The sequence below is a fragment of the Aulonocara stuartgranti genome (genome assembly GCF_965226115.1).
Source record: "Aulonocara stuartgranti genome assembly, chromosome: 1".
NCBI classification, from domain to species: Eukaryota; Metazoa; Chordata; class Actinopteri; order Cichliformes; family Cichlidae; genus Aulonocara; species Aulonocara stuartgranti.
Window position 1 is genome coordinate 14232309 of NC_138939.1, and position 23933 is coordinate 14256241.

Below are 23933 nucleotides of genomic sequence, written 5' to 3' on the forward strand. Positions count from 1 at the left end.
GCGTCACCGGTGTCTCGGTGGAGTTTAATAAACTCAGCCGTCTGCTCCTTGCTCTCTAAAATGTAACAGGACACTGGCGTAAATTCTCGACCGTCTCACACTTCTGTTTAATCAGTTTTCTGTTTGACGTTTATTCAGCTGTGTGAAAATCCCGGAGGAACCCACCCAATGGATTAATAAAGTTTTATTTAATCTAATCTAATAACTTTGATCTCAGCCAAACCAATTTAGTCTGGAACAAATAAAACACCGAAAAAGCCAAACAATTACATTTTTAAGTTATCCGAGTGACTTATATACAGTGCGGCAAAAAAGTATTTAGTCAGCCACCGATTGTGCAAGTTCCCCCACTTAAAATGATGACAGAGGTCAGTAATTCGCACCAGAGGTACACTTCAACTGTGAGAGACAGAATGTGAAAAAAAAATCCATGAATTCACATGGTAGGATTTGTAAAGAATTTATTCGTAAATTAGGGTGGAAAATAAGTATTTGGTCACCTCAAACAAGGAAAATCTCTGGCTCTCACAGACCTGTAACGTCTTCTGTAAGAAGCTTTTCTGTCCCCCACTCGTTACCTGTATGAATGGCACCTGTTTGAACTCATCATCTGTATAAAATACACCTGTCCACAGCCTCAAACAGTCAGACTCCAAACTCCGCCATGGCCAAGACCAAAGAGCTTTCGAAGGACACCAGGAAAAGTTTTGTAGACCTGCACCAGACTGGGAAGAGTGAATCTACAATAGGCAAGCAGCTTGGTGTGAAAAAATCAACTGTGGGAGCAATCATCAGAAAATGGAAGACATACAAGACCACTGATAATCTCCCTCGATCTGGGGCTCCACGCAAGATCTCATCCCGTGGGGTCAAAATGATCATGAGAACGGTGAGCAAAGATCCCAGAACCACACGGGGGGACCTGGTGAATGACCTGCAGAGAGCTGGGACCAAAGTAACAAAGGTCACCATCAGTAACACACTACAACGGCAGGGAATCAAATCCCGCAGTGCCAGACGTGTTCCGCTGCTGAAGCCAGTGCATGTCCAGGCCCGTCTGAAGTTTGCCAGAGAGCACATGGATGATACAGCAGAGGATTGGGAGAATGTCATGTGGTCAGATGAAACCAAAGTAGAACTTTTTGGTATAAACTCAACTCGTCGTGTTTGGAGGAAGAAGAATACTGAGTTGCATCCCAAGAACACCATACCTACTGTGAAGCATGGGGGTGGAAACATCATGCTATGGGGCTGTTTTTCTGCCAAGGGGACAGGACGACTGATCCGTGTTAAGGACAGAATGAATGGGGCCATGTATCGTGAGATTTTGAGCCAAAACCTCCTTCCATCAGTGAGAACTTTGAAGATGAAACGAGGCTGGGTCTTCCAACATGACAATGATCCAAAACACACCGCCCGGGCAACAAAGGAGTGGCTCCGTAAGAAGCATTTGAAAGTCCTGGAGTGGCCTAGCCAGTCTCCAGACCTCAACCCCATAGAAAATCTGTGGAGGGAGTCCGTGTTGCTCGGCGACAGCCCCAAAACATCACTGCTCTCGAGAAGATCTGCATGGAGGAATGGGCCAAAATACCAGCTACTGTGTGTGCAAACCTGGTAAAGACCGATAGTAAACGTTTGACCTCTGTTATTGCCAACAAAGGTTATGTTACAAAGTATTGAGTTGTATTTTTGTTATTGACCAAATACTTATTTTCCACCCTGATTTACGAATAAATTCTTTACAAATCCTACCATGTGGATTCATGGATTTTTTTTTCACATTCTGTCTCTCACAGTTGAAGTGTACCTCTGGTGCAAATTACTGACCTCTGTCATCATTTTAAGTGGGGGAACTTGCACAATCGGTGGCTGACTAAATACTTTTTTGCCCCACTGTATCATGTTTAACCTGAGTAGCGAAAGACAGCAGGGTCTGAAAACGATGAAGCTGGGAGTCTGCTGCTCTTGCCGGCTCGAGTGACCATTGAATCCCCCGGCTAGCTATCGAGCTGGTGGGTAGCAGACGTCTCAGAAAACGTCGGAGCACTTTTGCAAATATGCAATGTCTTGATAAACCAAGCAGACATTTGAAGTTTACACGGCTACTTCCTCACCTGAAAATATGTTAAAAGTTTATTTGGTGACCCAGAAAGATTAATAAGAGTAATAGTAAAACTTAGTAGCGGCCGCCATTGTTTGAAACTGGAATTGGCTGGGCCGTGCTATGACTTCTGGGATATGGTGGGCCACGAAGGACACACCCGACCCATCCTTCAAATTCGAGGAAATGAAGGACACATTTGTCTGCCACATTTGAAGGAGTCGACGAATTGGGACAGCCTTCGTCGCCTGGCTGTGACGTAATCGGCCTTCAAATGCGGTCTCCAAAGGATGCAGTCTACGTTTTGGGACACAGCTACCGACTTGACACTGAACAAAAGGGACACAGGAACAAAACCCAAGAACTAGAAATCACAGAGCAAAGAACTAGAGAGCTAGAAATACTGATAAAGAAACCTAAACACTAATAGTGATAACAATGATGAAATCAAATATCAAAAACACAACACAACAAAACAAAACACTGGGTCACCAAACCAGGACCGTGACAGAAGTTAATTCTGAAAGATCAATTGGAGAGAAACTGTCTAAATAAATATCAGCAGTATTAAAAGTTATTGTACCCAATGAAACATCTGTTAGAAAGGTGTGAATATTTTTTTCTTCAATGTTTAATACATTTATGTGAAGAAATTCATGAAGTTACTACTAGTTGAAGGAATACTTGGCTCAACAGGATTTTTACTTCTTGTCAGTCTGGCTGCAGAGCTGAAAAGAAACCTAGGATTGTTTCTGTTTTCATCTGTCAGTGATGAATAATAAGATGTCCTATCTTTACAGATAGTTTTGTTTTATAGAGTAACAAGCTGTTTTACCACGCCAAACAAAGATCTTCTAAATGAGTACAATTCCATCTAGTGCAATAAAATTCTTTTACTAGTTCTGGGTAGTCCATTATTAGTAATTTAAAATGTAGTAAGAAATGAGTAGAAAAACTACTCATACTTATAGTCATGACTATACAGTGGTCCCTCGCTATAACGCAGTTTACCTTTCGCAGCCTCTGTCATGGTGTGCCGTGTGCAGGCAGGAAAAGAGGACCCAAACGCTGGACTCGGTGAACAGGAAGAGGCAGCTTTATTGTGCTGTGGCAGAAACTCCAAACATAACAGTGTGTGAATGTGTGTGTGAATGGGTGACTGAATGTAGTGTAAAGCGCTTTGGGGTCCTTAGGGACTAAGTAAAGTGCTATACAAATACAGGCCATTTTTACCATTTACCATAACTCACAATAACAACCCTAAACTGAAAACACAAAGCTAATAACAAACACTTGGAACCTGAAGATGAGAGACTGAGAACACGGAAGCAAAACACACAGCTTGTTGAGAGTACAACGCAACACTGAACACTGGAGGACACACACTATAAATAGACAGGCAGGAACATGAGGGAACGAGGAACAGGTGGGAACACAGCCGGAAGAAATTAGACTTAACGAGACAGAGGAAGCGAAACTAGAAACATGGACATAAGATATGAACCTTCAAAATAAAACAGGAAATCCACAGACTGAACACAGATAACTCTTACAGAGAACAGAAGAAACAAAGTACAGGGGCCAGAGTGACATCAGGGGCAAAGGAATACACAAGCTAAGAAATACAGAACAGAAACCAAAACACCAGTAGTCATAACCCAAGAACCAAAAGGAAAACAGACCAATAAGCAATAATATAAAATCAAAACACTGGGCACTGGGTTTCACGTATTTTTATGTGCAATTTCGCATGCCTTTTTTTTTTTTTTTTTTAACAGTGCATTGTGTTCCATCGTCCTCCGTGCGGTGTCTCCTGTACAGTACAAATATGTTCCACTTGTCAAATTTACCTAAATCTTCTATCGCTAGCAGTGTGACTCTGAAGTGCTGTACTTGGTGTTTGTAAGTTTTCTCCCCAACAAACACAACAATGTCGAAGAAACGTTTTGCACCGTCAAAGGCACCTGCGGTAGCACCCAAAAGGCAGAGGAAGATGCTAACCATCGCACCAAAATTTGGACTTCTGGACATGCTAAAAGAAGGTAGAAGTTACTGTATTTTTCGTGTGCCCAACAGGTCCTTTACTCCAGTTAACTTTAACCCATTTATTTAAAGTACAATTTTTGCATTTACAATTTAGTCAAGTAAGTTCAGCTTGTGGGGATAGGTTAATTGATTAATCCAAATTGTCACTAGGTGTGAATGTGCGAGTGAATGTGAGTGTGAATGGTTGTCTGTCCCTGTGTGTTAGTCCTGCGACAGACTGGCGACCTGTCCAGGGTGTACCCCGCCTTTCGCCCTATGACAGCTGGGATAGGCTCCAGTGCCCCCCGCGACCCTGAAAAGGATAAGCGGAAGCGAATGGATGGATGGATGGAAGTTCATTGGTATTGGAAAATATAGAATGCACGAGACCAGTTTTATCTTCCAGTTATTTAATTTTTTGTATTTAAAGCCCCGCATGTGCACATTCATACAATTGACTGGTATAGTTACAAAGGCAGTAAAAAATGCCATAGAATACTAATAAAGAATATTATCCAGGTACCACACCATATTTTTATTTTTATTGTAGCATCAGAAGAAACAATCAGCCTTACCTGTGTGTTGCTCTCAACAAACAACTGAATTTTACTGTATATAACATTTTGTGGAGTCAAATATATGCTGTAGCAAGCAGTAAAGTGAAATCCAACGCAGCACTTGATACTGTGTGTGTGTGTGTGCGTGCGCACGCGTGTGTGTGTGTGTGTGTGAGCGAGAGCAAGAAAGAGAGAGAGAGAGAGAGACAGACATACAGAGAGAGCATGTTTTTTGCTGGTTGGTTCTTTACTGAGAGACTGAGTCAAGAGTCCCTAATCCTTGCCATCAGAGACTTCTTAGCACACGCATACATGCACACATACACACATACACACAAATTCATACACGTTCTTATCAGCTTGCCCAGTGAACCATTATGGTGTGTGTGTGTGTGTGTGTCTGTGTGCTCACTGATGAGGGGATACCAGTCCTCCCATGACAGAGGTAATCCTGTTCAATGGCAGGTCTGGATATCCCAACTGGTATGTGTGTGTTTGTGTGTTACTCTGTGTGTATCCCATAGCAGCAGGTCATAGAGCCCCAGTCTACTGTCCGCCTGCCACTCTCTCTTAGTCTGCGTGTCTGCCAGTTTGTTTTCTGTACTGTCTTGTGCTCAGTCTACTGTCCATTTGTAGTTAGGCAATGGTGCCTTTTTCTTTGAGAGGGCTGTTTGGATTCTGTTTTTAAAAAGAAAAAAAAAACTCAACATGGTTCATGAGTACCCCATTGCAGTTCTTGTTACATTAGTTCCCTAAAGACATAGGTTGCAGAATGGAAAACCCAAAGTGATTTGGGGTAGTTTTATGGATTATTTATGAAAGATTATGGATTATTTACTATGTGCATTTATGAAGCTTTTGTTATTGTTTTTCTACTTTCAGGTGACAGCCTTATGTGCATCTGAGCAATAATAATAATAATAATGATAATAAAAAACTTTATTTATATATCACTTTTCAAAACAAAGCTACAAAATTCTTCAGAATACAATAGAAATAGAAATAGAATGATTAAAAAGATAAAGTTAAATCATCATTAGGCAGGGAAATACATCACAAGGACATTAAAAAAAGCCAAAACAATGGAAAACAGAAAATAAAAAGCATATATAAAATAATTAAAAATGATTGCTAGGTTGTTAAATTTAGAACAACACAGAAGAAACACAGTGGAGGGACAGAAAAGTCCTGCTTATAAAAATGTGTCTTTAAACGATATTTTAAAGACCTGAACAAGCTTGCCAGTCTGATCTCCTTAGGAAGAAAGTTGCAAAGAAAGAGTGCCTTGACTGAAAAACGCTCAGGATTTTGGGTTGGCCAGCAAAGCCTTGGCTCAGGAGATCTGAAAGGTGGATCAGGCCTTTAAAAACAGCAATAAAATCTGAAAATCAATTCTGAAATTAATAGGTAACCAATGAAGATATCTTTTCTGTTATTGGTTTTAATAAGAGGTCTGGGTGCTCAATTTTGGACAAGCTGTGTGAACTTTTCTGTCTCAAATAAGAGTGTAATGAAATTCAGTAATCTTACTTTTGGATAAAATTGATCTCATCTTACTAAATGTCTTAAGCTGCATAAAATAAAACTGGACAACTATGCTAACATATTTTTCAAGCTAAGGTGACACTGACATTTTTATAATATTGGCTCCAGTTTATAGACGAGGAAATCAGGTGTGTTGTACATGGATTAGACGCATTGGGGCCAATAGCTACCCCAGTTCTGTGCCGTTCAGTAGTTATTATCTTGGATACAGTCATTCAATACATTGAGGTTAAAATGTCATTGGGGTGAAAAGAGATCTACAGTTGTGTGTCATCTACACAGTTGTCAAAGGACAAAACATCCATAAAGCATAAAGCTCCTGCTTCAGCTAAAAATAATTTCAGTGATGTTAGAACAAGAAGCTTTTAGGTTGAGTTTTTAGCCCAGTATTGATTTGAATTAAGGCGTTGCTGTCTATAACAGCTGTATGTTTATGCGGTCTGCATGTGTGAGTGTGGTTGGATTCAAACTGTAAATTTGTCATGTGCATGTCCAAAATTAGCATGTAGCTGACTGAATTTGTTTTGAAATTATGGCGAGGTTCATGAGTATGTGTGGTTCCTGGCCAAATGTGTTTTCAGATCAGTGCAGGGTATGTGTGTGCATGCTTAGCTGTGTACGCTGTTGTGTTTTGGGAATATTATAGTGTCTGTTTTTCAGCACACCAGCGGGGGGCTAATGGAACAGCTTTGTTGGTTTAAAAGAATTACCAGCTTCCTCCGCCAGAATCAACTCATAATCTCCTTTACTGGCACCACTAGGCTCACTGCCATACCATTGACAGCACCTAGTAACGCAACACACATATGCACACAAATGGTGATCAGCCAAACACCACTACAAGATGCTAACTCTCTTGTGAGAACTGACTTGATGAAAAGAGAGAGGTGGGAAAAAAGAACCGTATAACAACAACAAAATACCCGTAAGACAATAAAGAAAGGGACAGAGGTATGAGGTGAAGTGACAGAGAGAAAGGAGGACAACAGTGGAAGAGTGGGGGTGAGACAGGGAGAAAGCGCAAGAGATGAGAGCTGCAGGGTTATCAGTGCTTAACAGTTCCACCCTATATAATGTTGCATTGGACATCAAAGAAATAGCTCCTTTTTGTTTCCAGGCTTTGGATATATCCCTTGTCGGAATGTGGTGTGTACACACACTCCAAGTTTAAAAGTGATGGTGGCAATGGCTGTCAAGAAAAACTGTCATCGAAAGCTGGACAGATGACAAGTGAATAATGGAAAACAGAAGAGTGGGAGTAAAAGAGAGCAAAAAAAAGACTACTGTTTTAATTGTACCATAGAACTGTATTAATAGTTTAATTTAAAAAAAAATGCTGCTTGTGCAGTTAGCTGAGCAGTTCTACATATGTACGTTCTACATCAATATGATTTTATACAACATTTATTGAGCCATATACACTGCATATATGTTGTGACTTCACATATTGCCAGTGACGGATGATCTAAAAGATGCTAATGCAATCTTCTCAGGTGGACTCATAATCCACAATTTTCAGGGTCAAATTACAAGTCTTTGTGTCATGCTTTTACTTTTAATTTTCTTTCCTACAAGTTCTGACCAGAAGTGAAACTTTTTATCTTAGCTTCTATGGTGCTGTTCCACTAGGTGCGTTCACTGCTTTCAACCATGTTTCTTCTGCTTATAACTTAGTTAGAGCTTTTGTGGACAAATTGTGCTTTTACTTGTTTCATACAGAAAGGTGTGCTGTGCTGTATGTGAACTCTTAATTCTTCTGAAATCCAAATCATATACTAAATTAAGACTATACTTAATTGTTCGTAAAATATTATGATAAAGATATATATAAAAATAAATAAATTCCCCACTCGCCCCTGTGGGCGGTCAATCCTTCAAGCTTGGGTCCTCTACCAGAGGCCTGGGAGCTTGAGGGTCCTGCACAGTATCTTAGCTGTTCCTAGGACTGCGCTCTTCTGGACAGAGATCTCCGCTGTTGTTCCCGGGATCTGCTGGAGCCACTCGCCTAGCTTGGGAGTCACTGCACCTAGTGCTCCGATTACCACGGGGACCACCGTTACCTTCACCTTCCACATCCTCTCGAGCTCTTCTCTGAGCCCTTGGTATTTCTCCAGCTTCTCGTGTTCCTTCTTCCGGATGTTGCTGTCATTCGGGACCGCTACATCGATCACTACGGCCGTCTTCTTCTGTTTGTCTACCACCACTATGTCCGGTTGGTTAGCCACCACCATTTTGTCCGTCTGTATCTGGAAGTCCCACAGGATCTTAGCTCGGTCATCCCATTTTGACCCCGGGACTTCCAGGTTATACTCGGCACAGATGTTCCTGTACACTCTGCCGGCCACTTGGTTATGGCGTTCCATGTATGCCTTGCCTGCTAGCATCTTACACCCTGCTGTTATGTGCTGGATTGTCTCTGAAGCATCTTTACACAGCCTGCACCTGGGGTCTTGCCTGGTGTGATAGACCCCAGCCTCCCGATTACCACTGGGACCACCGTCACCTTCACCCTCCACATCTTCTTGAGCTCTTCTCTGAGCCCTTGGTATTTCTCGAGCTATATATATATTAGGGGTGCAACGATACACAAAATTCACGGTTCAGTTTGGTTCGATACTTTGGTGTCACGGTTCGATATTTTTTCGATACAAAAAAACTTTCATGCTTTTTTAATTTGTCATTTATTAAAATTATAAATATATATTTTAACTCAAACGTACAGTTTTTAAAATAAAATAATAATTCTATCTGATTGAGAAAACACTCATCTTTGGAAAAGAGAGTTTATTACAGAGAAATGGCTCTTTCCAAAATAAAAGCTATACTATATGCTTCTTCTGGGCTATATTCTCAGCAGCATATTAAACATATCAGGTCCCCATAAGGAGAATCATGTGCTAACGGCATATATATATATATATATATATATATATATATATATATATATATATATATCCTCAGCCTCCCTGGGAAAGTCTATGCCAGGGTGCTGGAAAGGAGAGTTCGTCCGCTAGTCGAACCTCGGATACAGGAGGAATATTGCGGTTTTCGTCCTGGTCGCGGAACACTGGAGCTCTTTATCCTCTCGAGGATACTTGAGGGTGCATGGGAGTTTGCCCAACCAGTCTACATGTGTTTTGTGGATTTGGAGAAGGCATTCGACCGTGTCCCTCGGGGTGTCCTGTGGGAGGTGTTGCGGGAGTATGGGGTGTCTGGCCCATTGCTACGGGCCATTCGATCCCTATACAACCGTTGCAAGAGCTTGGTTCGCATTGCCGGCAATAAGTCGGACTCGTTCCCGGTGGGTGATGGTCTCCGCCAGGGCTGCCCTTTGTCTCCGGTTCTGTCCATAATTTTTATGGACAGGATTTCTAGGCGCAGCCAAGTGGCGGAGGGCTTTCGCTTTGGTGGCCTCAGAATCTCATCTCTGATTTTTGCGGATGATGTGGTTCTGTTGGCTTCATCGGGTGAGGGCCTCCAGCTCGCACTGGAACGGTTCGCAGTGTGAAGCAGCGGGAATGAGGATCAGCACCTCCAAATCTGAGGCCATGGTTCTCAGCTGGAAAAGGGTGGAGTGCCCACTCCGGGTCGGGGATGAGTTCCTGCCCCAAGTGGAGGAGTTCAAGTATCTCGGGGTCTTGTTCGCGAGTGATGGGAGAAGGGAGCCGGAGATCGACAGACGGATTGGGGCTGCAGCTGCAGTAATGTGGACGCTGCACCGGTCCGTCGTGGTGAAGAGGGAGCTGAGTGTAAAAGCGAAGCTCTCAATTTACCGGTCGATCTACGTCCCTACCCTCACCTATGGCCACGAGCTGTGGGTAGTGACCGAAAGAACGAGATCGCGGATACAAGCGGCAGAAATGAGCTTCCTCCTAAGGGTGGCTGGCCTCTCCCTTAGAGATAGGGTGAGAAGTTCGGCCATCCGGGAGGGGCTCAGAGTAGAGCAGCTGCTGCTCCACATCAAAAGGAGCCAGCTGAGGTGGTTCGGGCATCTGACAAGGATGCCCCCTGGGCGCCTCCTGGGTGAGGTGTTCCAGGCATGTCCCACCGGGAGGAGGCCCCGGGGCAGACCCAGGACACGCTGGAGAGATTATATCTCTCGGCTGGCCTGGGAACGCCTTGGTATTCCCCCGGATAAGCTGGAGGAGGTGGCTGCGGAGAGGGAGGTCTGGGCCTTTTTGCTTAGGCTGCTACCCCGCGACCCGGCCTCGGATAAAGCGGATGAAGATGGATGGATGGATGGATATATATATATATATATATATATATATATATATATATATATATATATATATATATATATATATATATATATATATACACATACATATGTGTATATGTGTATATATATATATATATGTGTGTGTGTGTGTGTGTGTGTGTGTGTGTGTGTGTGTGTGTGTGTGTGTGTATCCAATGTAAACGATTCTGGCAAGCAATAAACATTGGAAAGTTGTTATACCATGATGTTAGAATGATTTGTTTGTTTATATTGGCAATGAACAGGTAATTTGGTTAATTATTTTCTATTTTTGATTTAAATTCCTTTGTTTGCCAGAAAGGTGAGGAAAAAGTTTTACCAGGAAATCTTTTTATCCTGAGTAAGCGTATGTTCAAGGTTTACACTTTTTTGTAGTTAATTTACTGGATACAGCTTGTTATGGAAATATCTAAATTTATGAAAAATAAACAGCAATGTTTTGTGCGGCAGTGCTTAATTTCTTAAGGCACAGTGGCACACACAATACACACACACACAAACCCTTCTCATACTAGACTCATATATACACTTAACACACACACACACTGAAGTAAAATGTTCCATCAAAGTACAAAAGTGGTGCGAGAAAAGGAGATGGAGAAAGAAAAAGGGAGAGGTCTGAGATCTGAGAGGAGAGGAGACGAGAACAATGGCTTTATGTCTTGACAAACACTTAGCCGAGGCCTTTAGACTAACACTTTGGAGCAGACATGTCTTCCTGCATACCAATAGCAAATACTGTCATTCCCCATCTAACTCAGAGGCTTTTGATGTTCTATTCACAGAGATAGAGAGAAGGGAGGTGAAGAAGGGGATATAGGTAGAGTGAGTGCAGTGAAAAGGAATGGGGGAAACATGACGAAATAAAAAAAGAGAAGGAAGGAAGGAATAGAGTTTGTTGAATTAGATAAGAGGGCCTATGATATTGCTCTCTAACAATTTCATGTTTTCTTTCTTTTCCCTTTGCTTTTCTCCTTCTGTCTCGCTGTCTCTTTTTACGTTTCGGATAATCTATAGATCATAGCAGTAAAAACAAGTTCCAAGTAGAAGGGAGAAAGAGGAAATGGAGAATACACAATGGATCCCCCTCCACGGTGGTATGTAATTTCATGTATGTAATTTTTAAGACTGTTCTGCTTATAATTTGCTTCTTTTTTGCTACTGTTTTCACATTAATTGTCCATCAATTTAGTGTCAACTTTTAAACATTTAAAAGCCGGTAGTTTGAATCGAGTTAAAGGTTTTCACATAACAGTGACATGCAAACGATCATGTCTGCACGCATATGCCATTTCCCTTACCAACTACATCTCTTATCTGCCAAAGTGCACAGACACTGGCAGGCACAAACAAACACACATACCCCACACACTTAATTACACACACATACACATGCATGCAACCTCCTCTGCAAGTTGATAAGTGTGTTAGGAGGCAGGGAGAAATTATTAATTATGAAGCTAATGGGCACCAGGCTGAGTTCTGCTTCATTAAGCTTTAACGGTTTGTGTGTTAATGTTTGTGTTTGTAAATGTGTGCATGAAAAAGTGAAGAAACTGATCTATATCAGAAATTGTATCAAACCTACAGTAGGTGGACAAAAGAGCTGTTTGTTTTATCATCATCAGTTGTATGTTGCTCGTATATGCTTATTTGTCATAGGTAATTGGAGACTTTGAGGTCTGAAAGAAGGACCTCAAAATACCCAAGATAATCAAGCTGGCATTTTGAGGCAGCTCTAAATCTATCAGTAAAACCAACCACCATAACCATGCCACACATTAGTAAAAGGGTGCCAACCAATATGTTGCCATGCAGTGTTTGCACGTGTCCTGCAGTTGTAGTACAACTTTGCTTGCACCCAGTGTTGATTGTATTGCAGTTTGCTCCCATTCTGTTGCTTGGAGGGTTGTGCTGGCTACAGTATGATAAGTAAAACCAGCATTGACGTTAATCTGTCTCACTCCCACAAGAAAAGACAGATAAGAGTGGGGGAGAGGAGCGGAGGGAGGGTGAGACAGTGGAAAGAAATTTTGTCGTGTTGAAGCTGAAGTTGAGTATGAATTGAAAGGCATGAGTCAAACTCCCCGTATCCTTGTGTGACAGCGTATGGCTGTCACATAACCATATGCTGTGATTTTTGCGTGGCTGGACACGTGTGTTTCCGTATAAATAGCTCTGATGGTAACATAAGCAGGGACCCGGGCTCAGTGGTTTTTCCCATTGATTAGATGGCTGGCTAATGCACAATCATCACCACCACTCATGCACATACACAGTAACACACACACACAAACTACTTTATTGCACTAATGAGACTTGGTTAAGACCCCCTAGGAGCAACCAACAACCACTTTACCCCTGAGAGAGACATTGGGTGTGAGAGAAAGAAGGAGTGACTAAAAAACAGCTAAAAAGCAGAGGAAGAGTAAGGCAGATATAAAGAGCATGGAGGAAAAAGAACAAGATAGAAAAATGAAAGGACAAAGCATGACAGTATAAAAGCCATCCTGCCTTAATTTTTGTCTCAGTGTGTGTGTGTGTATATGTGTGTACGTGGTTAAGATGTCCCTGAGGGGTGTCCTCTTGCTGTCAATGTGTGTATCCCCATGTCTGGGTGTATGTGTGCGCTAGAATTACCCAGAATGCTTTAGCAATTGACTGGCTGGCTAATGGCGGTCTCTGTTTTCCTCTGATGGTCATTGACTAGGCCTTCTCATCAATACCTGTTTTTACAGCTATTCTAGTGATGTGTGTGTCTCTGTGTGTAGTAATTGTGGTTGTGTGGTTGTGCATGCTACTTATGAAAGAAATTACCCTTACTTGGGAACTCATGAGTTTCATAAAAGCACCACTTATGCCGCTTCTTCACATGTCTCTTGTTTGCTTTACCCTTGATAGATCGTGTCTATTTTTTAAGACCTTGTACAGACAGTGTTTGTGGAGATTAATACCATTTTATTGCAATGTTTGTTTTGAGAATTATAATTTTGAGACATAAATTTGAACTGATTGCAGATACTTGGTGTGAATTAGGTTTCTCAGAGGAAATTCTGTGTTGTAAGATTTAGCACCATTCCTCGATTTGCCAACATACACCACTGCTTGTTTTCAGCCTAAAATTTGATTTGATAAAACTGTACATTTTTTTCCCACTCTTGGCTTTTTAGCCCTTGTTTTACAAGGTTAATGCACCAGCAACACATGTGGTATGAAGGACAACTTGTGGCTTTCAACCAGGGAGGAAGTAATGGAAGTTCTTTCTGGAAAAACAGGATGGATTTTCTATCTTAAAGTTTGTTCCAGGATGTATGAATGAAGTATCATTTAAGAAGTTTAGATAGTGGCTCCTAATAAATGTCTTTTTAATCTAATTTTCTTTTATAGTTTTATTATTTCACTATATTTTATTTGTATGATAAAGCACAACTTTAGTGTTTCATCGTTTTTATTTTATTTTTTATTAAAAAATCTTTATCTGTTTTTATTTATTTATTCATGTACATGATTGGTTGTGTTTATTTTTATTTGTATATATGATATTTAAACTCTGATGATGAGCATGACGATGAAGGCCACAAGCTGAAATGCACAATTAAACAAAGCGTTGCTGAAGCTTTAACTTCATCAGACTCTATACTTTTCTCCATGCATCTTGGAAGTAGGTGAAGTTGTTCCAGAAACCTCCACTCTGCCCTTTTTAAGGCAAGGTGCATCTGCTCTAATTACTCCTTGAAATCCTTAATAATAAAGTAGACATATGAGAGCTGCTGGGAAGTAGTGCTTGACTTTGATAAATAAATATTTAGGAGTTACCAATATAAAAAAGTTGTGGCCTCCAGATGCTTTTCATAGTGTTTTGAATAAAGATACATATATCAGTATGCACAATACTCTCCTCTGTTCTCGTTTCCTCCCCCATAGTTCCCCTACCTGTGGGTTTTCTCCTCCTATTGTTCTCCCTTCAGTTTGGAAAGGATTTGGTCTCACAGACACACAGCAAGACTATCACCACTCCACCCAGGAGACCACTCATCTCTCCCTTCAACTCTCCCACTTCCCCCCCACCTTCTTTTCCTCCCTCTATCCATCCATCTTTCCATCCATTGATTGCCACTATTCCTGGACTCCTGTCATCCCACTCTTAGTTCAACTCAAGTTTCCCTTCCCTTCCCACCACTCAGCTGTGTGTGTGTGTCCTAACCTCTGCATTTCATCCTGTTTTTTTGGCTGTCACAATTGATCAAGTATAAAATCTGCACTTGCATAGTAGTAAAAGAAAATACTTACACTTACTTTCCATTAATGATAGAGCAGGACAGTAATTTATTAAAATCAGTGAGTGATCTTTTTTTTGACATGATTGGATGACTTGGAACACAGTCACTATGTTGTTCTTTCTTTGAAATGTGACTCAATTCCACGCTCATTAGGAGCAACAGACTTCTTACTGCCTAGTCACCTCTAAGTGGCCCAAGTATTGACCATCTATAAGAAATGGTCAATTCTATGAGAAAAGCTGAGCTGATCAATAGGCTGATTACCCTGGTAAGAGCGGAGCTCTCAGCTCATTCATTCAGTCATTCTGTCATTAAATTAATCATTCATTTTATTAATACAGATTTTTATGTAATGGATTCTTTTTGAAATGTTTATTTGCTCTTTTTAGGCTATTAGAGGCACAGATTGGAAAGATGACAGAATAAGGAGATAGATGGTTGGGAAACACAACACATGAGTAGGATCCCCAACAAGACTCAAGGAAGTCAGTTCCAAGAGTCCAGCATCTTAAACCCTTTGGCCCCCACTGTGCCAACCATAATTTTTGTGCTTGGCACAGTCAGACAGAGACACACTTAAATATAAAAGGAAGCATATGTATCATTTATTCACACATACTCATCTCCCTCTCTCACTTTCTCCAGTTCTCTTCATTTGGCACTTCCTAATGTGTGGAGGAATTTTCGAGCATCATGTTATTTCTGAATAGAATTGTGAGTCCTGAATGGATATTCATCAGTCAGAAAACTACAAATGTCTATTTCACAATCCCAGCCTTTGTCAGTTTGAATGTGACTGACAGTGGTGGATGGGTGAGTAGTGCAGATTTTGGATTGTTCTTGCCCAGTTAAATTTTTCTCCTTTTTTTTCATCCTTCTATGTTCAATGTAAGGTAAAGTGTTCTCAGTAGCTTTTCTGATTGCTGTTAGACAAGTGTTTGGTGATGTTAACAGGTGGTATAAACAGATGACAGATTTTTGAAAGGATAGCATCCTCAGATGCCACTTCGATCTGGCAAGGAATAATAACAGTCGTGATGGATAGCAGCGCTTCCTTAGAGTAGGTTCTGCTGGCCATAGATTAGCACAGCAAAATACTTTTTTTTGCATCAGAAGTAAACAAACCTGGGGTTGAGTTATTGAAAAGTGAACACGATGGGTCAGATTTACTAAATGGTGCAACATAATATGTCAACACAATCACCAAGTTAGTTTTACAGGTGACTTACAAATTTTGTGCTTTTTTCTACATACAGGCGCAGTCAGTTAATTTCAGTATGACATGCCAAACCTTCCAAACGTACAAGTGTTACAAACTAAGAAAATGTATTGACAAGCAGGACTGGCTTAACCTGTTAACAGCAAAGAAATATAGGTCATAGCAGTATATGCTGAATGTAGGCCGACTGTTTGGCAGAAAGAATTATTATAATTGAAACAGGATTCTATAATTGTAGCACTGTAAGCTATTCACACCCTTTTAACTTGTTTGACAGATGAATAATACTTACATTCCTTCTAAAAAAGTCCATGGGATGTGGGAAAGTAAGTAAAAAGTGTTGAAAAAACAAAGAAGTTATGGAGACAAAAATTGTTAAAGTTGTTTGGTTTTTTATTAAACTGAAATACACAGGGAAGCCACTATCAAAGGAAAGAAAACATAATACAACTGAAAAAATGGTCACTAAACAAAACAAAGTTAAAAAGGTTCTCACACAGAGAAAGGGTACCACACACAAGTTCACAAGCTGCATCACAAAGGCTCACTGGACTGTATGTGGCCTTAAGTACTCTGGCTTAATTGCTAGAGTAGAGTAGAGTTAGCTGTGCAAAAAAGGCTGCACCTAAGGGGACATGGCAAGATACAACCATACATATCTCACATCTGGTCAAAGTGTATGCAGCTGAATTTGTGTAGGTTCACCTGTGTGCACTGTCCATGGTCCTGAAATTATAACAGAATGAAATGATATTAAGAAAGTGTGTTTTTAAAATGTAGACATGTAATTGTATTGATCACAACAAAACCATATGGCACCTTAAAACTATCCAATCAATTCAGAGGATAAAAAACTGTTTTACCCATCAGGTAAAACATCAGGCATTGGCAGTCTTAATAAAGGCTGCCAATGCCTGATGTCCATCCAGACATTTCACTTTGCACAACCTGACACCAAAAATTGAAGACATGGAAGAAATTTTGTTGCCGTTGTTATTGGATGAATCCTTTTTGTTAGAGATTCTAGGTCATCTCTGAGTTAATTGAGCAAGTTTAGAATTCTGAGGCTTGGTAATTTATACTTTTTATCACATTATTTTCTGGCGTTCCAAATAAATTAAATGAACATTACAGTTGCTCTTAAATCTGCAATCCCCCATCTGCACAGCAAAAACTAAACTGTTAAGCACAAAATATAAGACTTGCTTTTTTTTTGTCTTAAATAGTGTTACCGTTAACAGTTAATTGTGTGTCACAAATGTTAGTATATCTGTTTGCTAGCTTAATTTTTATATTCCCCTCCCTGCATTGTGGGTATTGAGAAAAACACTCCCAGAAATGCATATGTAAGAGAGTCGGTTACAAAAAATCTCTGAGTTACCACCTCTGACATCTTTTCAATTTGCTCGCTGTAATAAAGGCCAGCAGTTTTTGTTTTGTTTTTTTTAAAAAACCAAAACCCTATTTGGAGCAGCACAACACATTCATATGGCGCGAAGTTCACAACCTGATAAGGTGGCTTATATAAGAGGAATGTTAGTTAGCCTGTGTTCACATCAAAGTACTGATGTCGTCTATCCGGTTGTTCAGTCTGACGTCACTAGCCGTGTCTGGGCCTAAACTCTGCTGCAGGTCCATATATCAAACGATCACTATGGCATTACTGAAAGTTGAAAACTGTCTAAAGTCTTTCATCTTTAATAAAATGATCAGCGTTCTGCTCTACCAGGTGTAACAATTGAGTTTAACATCCAGGCATCCATGAAAACGGAATTTATGACATTTAACGAAATTAGAAGTTAGCAGGAAGTTAGCTCGCTAGCTTCTATCTAAATACAATATAGCATGTCCTGACTGCGGGGTTTTGGAAACAAATTCAAACGTACAGCTCTGTTATCACTTCCAACATAAATGAAGACAGAAAACTAAACAGCAGTGACGTTTGTAGGGTTACTGAAGTTTGGCTAGCTGGTATATAATGATGTGCTAAGTGACCGCTTGCGACACAGCTATGTTAGCATATCATAAACAAGCTAACTTTTTTTCCACTCGATAAAAGTTAACGTGAGTGTTCTCGGTGTTCAGGAACAAATGTAATCGCATGGCAGGATGCTTTAAAAGGACCAAACTTCAGCCAGGAGAACAACTGAGATAATCCATCCACAATACGAGGTTAGTCATTCATATACTGCTGCATGGGCTGGGCTGTAGTTACATCCTAAGGTTTTAAAAACTGAGCTTAAATAAATGATTAGCGGTAATAAAAGCCGAGGGAGGTCAACAGTGATCACTGACTGTTTTAGGAGCTTTTTGAGATTAAATAGAAGAAAATACATAACATTAAAGATGTTAACAACACAAAAGCCATATTAAACGCAGACTACTTTAGGCCCGGAAGTAGGATTCGTCACGTCAACCCTAACACAGTGTTAGAAAATGAGAAAAGTTGATACATTTTCCGTAAACTTAAAATGGTGCATTTGAGGTGTAAGTATTATTATAGTTCCTGAACTGCACGTACCTTGAATGGCATCTGAATCCATGACTGATGCTTGAATGCCTTGGCCAGTTCAAATTCTACTTGCAGCAACTTAGGATGGTAGGCAGAGTCAGACTCACAGACAATAGCTTTTTGTATCTGCATAAAATGTGATTAGCCACTTACAATCATGAGAAGATATGAAGAAAGCACTTTCCACATGTATTAAGGGTGGAAATAAGCATGTGGTCACTAATGAAGGATGGGGTATACTGTAGATGCTAATATCCAATATTCATAGAGATAGGAAGAAGCATGCGCAAAAAGTATGGTGCCTTTTACAACCCATCACCTGAACAAGTTTGTCACTGTGCTGGACGGGTGGGCAAGTTGGTTTGGATAACCAAGTTTGTGAATGCGATCTGAGAATGAGGCAACGTCGGAGTATCAAATTAGTATCATACATGCATCTACTAAAAATGTCAGACAACTTTGAATCTCAGTGTCTCTGACCTCAAGGTCAGGAGTCAAGTCAAAAATCTTATGAGTGCAATAACTTGAGAATGAGGTGATGTAGGATTTTGAAATTGATACCAATGTCTAACTCTACTGAAACATGGTTTGTCTACTTATAATAAAAATGTACCAAATTAATACATCCAAATATTAGACTGAATTAGTGTGTTGCAATTAAGTTTTGTTTTTTTAAATCGATCTGCCCACTACAGTTCAGTGTCTCAGGCACAAACGGAATAGCTGGGCTGGGTATGTGCAGACAATATCAAGAGCAACTAACATAGGCTATAGCAGTGAACAGCATAGAATCTGCTGTTTGTCAACCTTGTTCACACATAACTGTGAATGATCTACTGTGCTTACTCTAAATAGTGCACAGAAATGCTGCCAGTCTTATAATACACTAGCAGAACCCCTGAGTAACTGTCATTGAGAGGTTTCATGTTACTGGGTCTATTTGTTTTTCTTGTTAACATGAAGGCGAAGTGTTTTGGCAAGCACAGGGTGAAGGGACAGAGAGGACACAGATATGGTTGGTAGCAGCAATATTGAGAGAATGGAAGCTGTGGGGTCTTTTTTTATTTGTTTATATTGTTGTTTTACTTTGAAAGAAGTGGGAACGACCGTAATTTGCTCACTTTAAAGGTACTTCTTGCTTTTTATCTGGTCCTAAACTAAACCATTTGAATTCTAATACATGGTGTGCCTTCTACAAACCACGTTCCTTCATAATCTTACTTGTTTTACACGTGCTGCCTGATTTTACATGTGCCTGAACTCGGGCGAGTGAGGGAATTTGTTTTAGAAGTCTGGTAATTAGAGAGAGAGTGGCTGCCACAGTTGATTAATGCACACACAGAATGTGTGTAACATTTTTTTGAGACACTTTTTACTGGGGCCATGGACCATGGAGAAAGAGAGACAGAGGAACTAGAAAAAAAGGGATCGCCCTGTTAATTTCATTATTTTAGTGTGTGTGTGTGTGTGTGTGTGTGTGTGTGTGTGTGTGTGTGTGTGTGTGTGTGTGTGTGTGTGCCTGCACAAACTTACTCAGTGTTGCTGTTAAAATAGAAAAAATATACCTAAAAGTACAAATATCATCTGTTTGAAAGGACACAAAGACAACAAGCAGTACACAGTAAAATTCAATGCAGTTGCCTGTAAATGCTGTAAGATAAAGTGCTCTAGAGGGATTTTTAACTGTGCAGTGCACAGCTGAAGTCTCCTGTTTCTAAAGCATATCAGAACGAACCTATTGTGATTTATTGCCTTAATTGATTTAATGTATTATTCGTTATAAATGAACTGATTTATTGCCTAAAAAAAATAAAATTTTAGTGTTCAGTATTATTTAGGGAATGTTTAAAGTGTGGGTGAAGATGGTGGTGTGATTATGTCTTATATATGTATTACAACATGCAGTGTGGAGAATGTAGGACAAACACTGCATCATTAACAGACCAATATGTAAAACCTAACAAAAAGGAGAGTGTTAATGCTCTAAATATTCCATGTCATTGGACCAAGTCCTCTGTGCCTGTATTAGTTTCCATGTATTTGCTCAAGCACTAGATTGAATGCACTTCCACATACCTCTATGGAAATTAAGTCATACACACATATAGTGGGACAATCAGGTCATTCCAAGGTAAAGGGACTTAGATAAAGTGAAATATTCATATTTTAGATATAGTGTCTGTGTGTGTGTGTGTGTGTGTGTGTGTGTGTGTGTGTGCGTGTGTGTGTGTGTGTGTGTGTGTGTGTGTGTGTGTACGCATGCACACGCATCAAGCTCATGACTGCTACAAGCAGTTCTTTTTAATTGAGGTCCTGACGCCTCAAGCAAAACGCTTAGGAGAAAGATAAAACCTGCAGAGTGGTAAGTGCAAGCCTATACCGACAGACATACAGAAAAACACAAACATGCAGATAAACACAACAATGCTGACCTTTATAAGTAAATAAAAAAGTTGGATATCAAGCAGTACTGATAATGAAGCAGGCCACTTGCTGCCTACTAACTGTGATAACAATTAATGTTGGTTAATAATTGCTTTTCTTATGACTGCTCAGGATAAGGATAGTTTTTGCCAAAACCTTTCAAGTTTTGGAGAAGAACATAATTTAAATGACATTGTACAGGCTCAAGGTGAACAAAAGACCGACGTGTAACAGTTTGCTGCTGTTTAGGCCAAAATTGCAGACTCTAGATAATTTGTTTTATTCTTCTTCCTTTTCGCTTGTATAGCCCGACCTGTCTTTGGTCCCTCTCCTCACTTAGTGTGAGGAATGAATGAGAAGAAACTTGTTGAAGTTGAGAAATATCTTGACCGCAACTGTATGACCCGTTAGCACTTCATTAAAAAGGCAAGAGCAAAACAGATTTTGCCTGCTGAGGTATATCTCTGGAGATTGGCTTTTGAGGTGAACAATCAGCTTGGTACTTGGTGTCCACACATAGTTTTAAACTGTGTGTGGACACCAAGTGATGTGGACAGTGATGTGTGTGTGTGATGTGGACATCATTTCAACACTTTGTTGTTAAAATGATAGAAATTGTTTATTGTTCATGCAGTGTTTTTCATTACTGCTAGAAATTTAACCCAGTGATTTCTGTTATGCATTTATATTTTAGACATGGCGACTAAAACTAAAGCTTAATCTCATGCTGAATCAGAGCAGTGATGAAACATGTTTTACTGTATTTTCTTGTTGTAACAGATCACACCTAGCTATTCATGATTACTGGATTTCTGTTCTAATAGGAAAATAAATTCAATGTGCTTAACACAGAAAATAAAAACAAAAAATCATGCGCACACACACGCATACACACACACACACACACACACACACACACACACACACACATCTGTTGAGTGTAGGCCTGTATGAACAAAAAGGTTTTGAATTTGTTTGTGAATGTCTCCACAGATATAATTGATCTCAGGTCAGCAGGCGGCTTGTTGAAATGAAAAAGATCACAGTAACTGAAGGCACCCTGAGCACATTTGGATGTGATTCCTAGGACCTAACTGCATTACGAACTGTCACTTTATTAATTATGTAACTACAGGTCAGCATAACTTACAGTTCAGGAGCAAAAAATGATTTAAGCTCTGTTGGCGTAGTTTCGATACGTGCAAGTCTCAACAGAGGTCAGTGATTACACAAAAAACACTTTGCATGCTATCAACTATAGATATTACATGTTTGACTAAAGATATTTTAACACTCATTTTTACGTACTGTGCCTCTATGCCTTGGACTCTTTCTTTGTCTTACATGCACAGGAGTTTGTGTGCAAATAATTTGCGTTATCTGTGGATAGTGGTTAAAAGCCTTGGAAGGAAACATCTATTGTTTTCTTCAGAGGTCTCAATATTGGCTTTCACTAAATTGTTTATTTAAGAGAACACATGATAGCACGAGATAACACGTTCACTTGCTGCACAGGTTACACAATTGGCACGAGGCATGCAAGGTTGTCGTGTGCCAGATGTGTGTATGGTTTTGGTTTTTTTTATCTTTTTAAGCATTATTTTTTAGAATATGTCTTCATATTTACATAGATAAATGTGTTTTGGATTTTGTTTTTATATAATCCCCTGCAGTCTATTAGTTTCCTGTTTTTAAAACAGTGATTATTTTACTAGGTCTGTGGTGTTCTGTGCTCTTTAGTAGCTTCGATAACGAGCATCCGAACTTCATCAAGACTTTTCTCTGTCTCTCAGTCTTTCTCTATCCCGCTCTTAATTTATTTCCCTTTTTCCAGAAGCTATTGCACTGCAAAAATTAATGTGTGGAAACACTGATATAGCGACATTCTTTGTGCATGTACAGTGATTCTCAAGACCCCAGAAATGTATTCATAGCACCTTACCAAAGCAGTAGTTTAAAATGATTTGATTTAAAGATGTTATACATTTATCTCATATAATTCATATTTTCAGTGTATCTACTAGAACCCATAGAGATCATACAAGGCCAAAAGGTACTGCAGCGCCTCCTGAGTCTTAATTCGCCCTCTTCTCACCCTAAATTAATTTCTGGATGCATTAAAGGTTTTGTTAATTCCTGTCTTTCGTTTGTACAACCCCCTCTTTCCTTTTCTTTTCTTTGTTCCACTCACAGTCACCCTACATATCTAATTATCTCCCATTGCGAAACGTATATGTTTTCTTCTCACAATTTCAAACTTTGATTTCTTCTATTTCGGACGAGCAGCCATTGCACTGAAAACTTGTGTGACAAATTAAGGGGTGTTGTAGTGTTCTGATCTTAGCAACTAAACAAGAGCACCAAGGATGAGGAGAGAGTTGTTCCCCTCCCTCTCCACTTTCCACCCTTCTAATCCCCTAAAAGCACTTACGAGATTGGCGCTGCCCGCCTGCCTCTTCCTGCTCGCCTACCCCGTTGGTTGAAACAGCAGCTGATTGGAGGAATCGAGGCTCCTAATTGGATCATGAGGGTGTGATGCAGGCGACAGCAGCCACATTATGGGAAGCTGACTTTGTGCAGCGTAACCCTGCCAGGATGACCCTTTTCTTGTGTATGAAGGTGTGTGTATGTGTGTGTTTGTGTACAAACTGACCCCAATGTGACTAAGAGCCTCCTTTCATCAAGGCAGACTGGCTGAGGCTGCAGGAGAGGGTAGATTGATGAACAGAAGATAGAAAAGTAGAAGAGAGTGAAAGGAGGAGAAAATTAGGTAAAACTAAAAAGAGAAAATAGGTAACAAAAAAGGGAAGAAAGCAGGAGAGAAGGTGAAGCTGTTAGCACTGTATTAAGGGCACCACACTTCAGTTTTCCCTTTTTACAAATTTTTATTCCCTTTCTGACAGTAGGGGGTAAGGTAGGATTGATGACATGATGCAGTGAATTAATCCCCCTGAACTTTGTGCCTGTGCTCTGTGTGTGTCTTTCACTGTGTGTGTCTTGGTGTCTTTC

The 23933-nt window shown here is 40.1% G+C and overlaps 1 protein-coding gene across 1 annotated transcript in view; it reads left to right on the plus strand.

Annotated features, from left to right (window-relative positions):
* esrrga (estrogen-related receptor gamma a) overlaps positions 1 to 23933 on the plus strand; it is a 172598-nt gene that overhangs the window by 42160 nt on the left and 106505 nt on the right. Inside the window, exon 2 of the mRNA XM_082541505.1 lies at positions 11507 to 11586. The gene's annotated coding sequence lies outside the window, so the exon portion shown is untranslated. The remainder of the gene's footprint in view (positions 1 to 11506; positions 11587 to 23933) is intronic.